We start from the raw sequence: 6,000 nt of genomic DNA, 5'->3' as shown, positions 1-6,000 counted from the left end.
TATGATGCTGTTAACACCTATAACGGGTAAAAACATGACCGGAGAAATATTACTGGCTAAACTAACGCTTGGAAGAAGGCGAGTCAGAAACTGATTGCGCAATCGACACCATTCAAAGCGTCATCACGCACTGACATCCAGGGAAAGACGTAAGCAGTGTCTGTTTCTCCATAGCATTTACAGTGAGCTTTAAACTGACTCCAGATCAGTGGCCAAAATGTTTGAAATCTGACTCCCTATCATGAAAAGCGCTGTAGATTGAGTTCTGTTTCACTCAGAGACAAAATTCCAACGGCTATAGAAACTAGAGAGTGTTTTCTATCCAATAATAGTAATAATATGCATATTGTACGAGCAAGAATTGAGTAGGAAGCCATTTAATCTGTAATGCAAATTATGCTAATGAGAAAACAGCACCCCCTATAGTCGCAAGAAGTTAAGAGCCGATAAGACAGCAGCCCTCCCCTCCAGCTCCATCACATCACATTAAACATTACACTCACAAAGGTTCCAAAAGAATAAAAATATTTCAAATGTCATATTATGTGCAAATACTGGAGATAAGGTTCAGGGGAAATAAATAAACATAAATATGGATTATTTTTACAATGTTGATTGTTCTTCACTGGTTGCCCTTTTCTTGTGGCAACAGGTCTAAATCTTGCTGCTGTGATGGCACACTGTGCTATTTCAACCAGTGGATATGGGTGTTTTTCAAAATTGGGTTTGTTTTTGAATTCTTTGTGGATCTGTGTAATCTGTGGGAAATGTGTCTCTAATATGGTCATACATTTTGCAGGAGGTTAGGAAGTGCAGCTCCACCTAATTTGATGGGCAGTGTGCACATAGCCTGTCTTCTCTTCAGATCCAGGTCTTCCCATGGCGGCCTTTCTGTCACGATCGTCTTTACGTGAATGAGTGGACCAAGGCGCAGCGTGAGAGACATACGTCTTCCTTTTATTAGACGAAGACGAAACACTCTTACAAAAGTGAAGCTATAAACGAAAGTGCACACACAAGCTACTAACGTTCAACATTGACAATTACCCACAAAAGCCTACTGCCTATGGCTGCCTTAAATATGGCTCCCAATCAGAGACAATGAATGACAGCTGTCTCTGATTGAGAACCATTCAGGCAACCATAGACTTACCTAGACACCTACACTCAACACAAACCCATACACTCTACCAAAACCCCCTATACCATACAACCACCCCAGACGAGACAACTATACACAAACATCCCCCCTGTCACACCCTGACCTAACCAAAATATTACAGAAAACAAAGATAACTAAGGCCAGGGCGTGACACTTTCTCAATAGCAAGGCTGTGCTCACTGAGTCTGTACATAGTCAAAGCTTTCCCTCTACAGGATCGGTGCACCCCCCCCCCCCCCCCCATATTCTCCTACATTAATTTCACATTTCCACAAACTTCAAAGTGTTTCCTTTCAAATGGTATCAATAATATTCATATCCTTGCTTCAGGTCCTGAGCTACAGGCAATTAGATTTGGGAATGTCATTTTAGGCAAAAATTCAAAAAAAAGATTAGATCCTTAAGGGGTTAATTTCACAGTAGTCAGGTATTCTGCCACTGTATACTCTCTGTTTAGGGCCAAATAGCATTCTAGTTTGCTTAGTTTTTTTGTTAATTATTTCCAATGTCTGAAATAATTGTCTTTTTGTTTTCTCATGATTTGGTTGGGTCTAATTATGTTACTGTCCTGGGGCTCTGTGGAGTCTGTTTGTGTTTGTGAACAGAGCCCCAGGGCCAGCTTGCTTAGGGGAATCTTCTCCAGGTTCATCTCTTTGTAAGTGTTGGCTTTGTTATGGAAGGTTTGGGAATCACTTCCTTTTAGGTGTTGTAGAATTGAACAGTTATTTTCTGGATTTTGATCATTAGCGGGTATCGGCCTAATTCTGCTCTGCATGCATTATTTGGTGTTCCCACGTTGTATGCAGTGGATATTTTTGCAGAATTCTGCATGCGGAGTCTCAATTTTGTGTTTGTCCCATTTAGTGAATTCTTGGTTGGTGAGCGGACCTCAGACCTCACAATCATAAAGGGCAATGGGTTTTATAACTGATTCAAGTATTTTTAGCCAGATCCTAATTGGTATGTCAAATTTTATGTTCCTTTTGATGGCGTAGAAGGCCCTTCTTGCCTTGTCTCTCAGCTCGTTCACAGCTATGTGGAAGTTACCTGTAGCGCTGATGACTAGGCCGAGGTATGTATCGGTTTTTGTGTGCTCTAGGGCAACGGTGTCTAGATGGAAAGGCAACTGGACCTTTTTTGGAATACCATTATTTTTGAATTACTGAGATTTACTGTCAGGGCCCAGGTCTGACAGAATCTGTGTAGGTGATCTAAGTGCTGCTGTAGGCCCTCCTTGGTTGGGGACAGAAGCACCAGTTAATCAGCAAACAGTAGACATTTGACTTCAGATTCTAGTAGGGTGAGGCCGGGTGCTACAAGCTGTTCTAGTGCCCTCGCCAATTCGTTGATATATTTGTTGAAGAGGATGGGTCTTAAGCTATATCCCTGTCTCACCCCACGGCCCTGTGGAAAGAAATGTGTGTGTTTTTTTGCCAATTTTTACCACACACTTCTTGTTTGTGTACATGGATTTTATAATGTTGTATTTTCTTCCCCCGACACCACTTTCCATCAATTTGTATAGCTCTCTCTCTCACACACTCCCTGTTTATCTCTCAGTTTGTCTCACTCTCATTCTCTCTTTAGTTTTCTACCTCCCTTCTCACATGCAGGCCACTGATCCACACCACTGAACACCAGTGATCTGAGCCCTGGGTGTAGAGTGGAGTGGAAGGGCCCCTGACGCCCCTATTGGCCCTCTGAGGGAGGGAGTGCCCGGGGAGGCGAGAGGAGGGCCGGGGCGTCCTCTTTTGACAGCCCAACACAGAGAGGTTGCTGGTGACCAGGGGGCCATAGAGGGGGCCGAGCCTCCTGCTTTAGAGAGCACCACACCCCTTCTTCAATACACCCCGTCCCCGGCCCTTGTCCCCCCTCAAGAGAGGGTGTGTTTGGGGGAGAGGCCGGCGAGAAGAGGCAGGGCATGGGACAAAAGCCTGGTCCTCAGGCCAGCACTGTTCTGCATGGTAGCGGCCTTATTCTTCTCCTCTTTTTGCCTTTTCTTTTCTTCTCTGGCTGGTATTGTGGGGCTGAGTTGGAGGCTGGGGGGTTGATATGATGGATGGGGCTGGGGAGATGGAGGGATAGAGGGATGAAGGGATCAGGAGCGAGGAGGTTTGGGGGGGGGTGGGGGGCGCAATGTCATGCTCACTGTCTGAGAGGAACGTGCGAGGCGTGGGGCTGCCCTGGAGGGTGGGCGGGTCAGTTCGGGGTGAGGGAGGTGAGGATGGGGGAGAAGTGTTACGTGTGGGGTGTAGAGAGGGGGGAACTGCATGTTTGAATAAGGGTGTGGTGGGGGGGGGGGTGTTGCCTCAGAGAAACATGCAAGGCGTTGTGCTGCCCTGCAGGGGTGGACGGGTGGAAGGGAAGGGTTGAGGGATGGATGGAGAGGGGATATGTATGGGTGGGTCAGGGAGTTGAACTGGGGTATATGTGACAGTGTAGTGGAAGTACGTGTTGGGATGTTGGGGGTGAAAAGGGGGGTACGTGTTGTGTGCAAGGGAGTGTGTGGGTTGAAGAAGTGGTACTTATGTGAGTGGTGTAGAGGGGATCCAGCATGACGATGTGGTGGAGGATGTGAGACAATGGCTCAGACCCGTCCTAGTTTAGTGTTTCACCTCCAGGCTCTCTGCATAAATATGTCTGTTAGAGAGCCACGAGAGCTGGAATGTTAACATGGAAAAGATGGTGTTTGGGCATATATATTCTAAAGTATTGCCCTTGCACTTCGGGCCATAAGAACTATTGATGATACTTCAATCGGGGGCGCAACATTCACTGAGTCATCCACAGGGTGTAGAGACAGATGAGGGCATGTTGGGTCCAGGCCACCATCTTTCATCACAGACAGGATAGAAAAAAGGCTGGGATAACAAGAGTTTATAATAATAATTATCGAAATCTTGTCTACCACCAACACTACACAGTTCCACACACTCTGCAAAAAGCCATGCTTCATCTTTTCAGACAATATCTTGAACTCCCTCTTCTTTCTCTCTCTCACACACACTCTCTCTCTCTATTTATTTTTCACTCTGTCACCTCTTCTGTCTCAAGACGGGACCTCTCTGCACCTTGCACTGTGGAATGTCCACACACAACCAATCAATGGCTGACTCCCCCTTTCCGATCCTCTCAGCCTCTCTCCCAGCTCTCCACCTTGTGATGAGGAATTCACTGGTCCTTAGGGACATACAAATAGACACTCTCCCCAGGACTGTCCCAAAACTCTCTCCCCCTATATCAAAGCCTTCTCAGCCCCAATTGACACCAATCCCTCCCTAACACAAAGATTGACAGTGGTGAGTGTATTCCATCCCTACTGCAGTCTATCAGGCCAGCCGGGGGGCTTTGTTTCTCACACAGACCACCCGCTGTAAGACAGCCACCACACGCCACACTCTCACTACCCAGAGACAGCTAACATAACTCTCCCTGCGCATCCCGGACAGAAAGGGAAACAAGGACAAACGCCAATCTTCCGCCCGTCAGAAATCTGTCAGGGCTTGGCAACGCACTGTTTGCTGCCCAGGAGAAATGAGGCTTTAGGATTTGGCAACCTGCTGGCTAAAGCAGGACCATCCAGGCTGGTGGTTGTCACCCAGTGCCCAGAGAGAGACATCGGCAGTGGGCTGCGTGGGGACAAAGGTGGCCTGCCCTGGGGATTAACTATTAGCATGCTGGTGTGTGTGTTTAGGCCTGGTCTGAATGGGGAGGACAAGAGCCAAGGACCCGGGCTATTCTTAAACAGGGAAGTATTTCTGTTTCAGCTGCTAATGCTTCCCCCTGACTTATACATACATGCATATATATGAGAGGAGTCTGATTATCTATCGGTATGTGGATTTTTGTGCTGCGCTGACGGTTGGGTTTTAGGAATAACATTTTCTCATACAGGAAATACGATATATGAATGAATTACTGTATTTGAATTGTATGTATGAAATACTTTTAAAACAAATAACAAAGGCTTGATGAGGAGTGACACCTGCAATGTGTGGTTGGCATGTGAATGAAGAAGGGAGGTAGCAGAAGACAGTAAAGTTGGTGTAGGTTTACTGTCAGTGACACAGACCAGTAGCCCTCTTCTTCCTTCAGTGTAGTGGGTCTTGTACTAAGCTGACATATTCAATTGTTTTAAGATAGTCTTACCATGGATAATTTAGCTATTTCATTTTGAATTTTAGGACCCCTTTAGGTATCAAAAAAACATATAAAAAAAATATTTGATAAAATATAGAATTTGGCCTTACTACTGTAGCCCATAGCAACACATTGAATAACACATTTAAAAGTGGCAAAAAAGGCAATCAAAAGTGTCTGTCCTAAATCTAGGAGATTTAAGAAATCTCATAAAATAAATATATATGTCTTTTTTTTGGGACACATATTTAACCCTTATTTTTATTGGCACCAAGCTACCTCCATACTTCCATTATTTTGTATGGGTTACCTTTAGACGAGTCCTGTCACACTTGTGGAGAACACCATTGTCTCCATCAGTCTCCCCATTCCATAGAGTGGTCAAATTAGTTTTGTAGGCCAAACCGTTTAGATGCTATAAATGATTTCGGGAGAAGACATATTTTTGGGACTTCTCATGGTCTGACAAACACCTCTGTAGCTCGGCCACCTTCCACTGCAGATGTGGAAAGGCAACATACTGTAGGTGTTGGCGGATGTGGTAGATTGAGACGCAGCCCATGCAAAAAAACTGATAGGCCTATCTACTGACAGATTTTAATGGAGATATTTTTATAATGTTACTTAAATTGACGGACGGGTGCATCAACAGACTCTTAAGGATTTTAAAAGACTGGAAAAGAAACAGACTGCTTGAT

This window comes from Salvelinus fontinalis, chromosome 12, assembly GCF_029448725.1.
Source record: "Salvelinus fontinalis isolate EN_2023a chromosome 12, ASM2944872v1, whole genome shotgun sequence".
Classification (NCBI taxonomy): domain Eukaryota; kingdom Metazoa; phylum Chordata; class Actinopteri; order Salmoniformes; family Salmonidae; genus Salvelinus; species Salvelinus fontinalis.
This window is presented reverse-complemented; position numbering follows the sequence as displayed.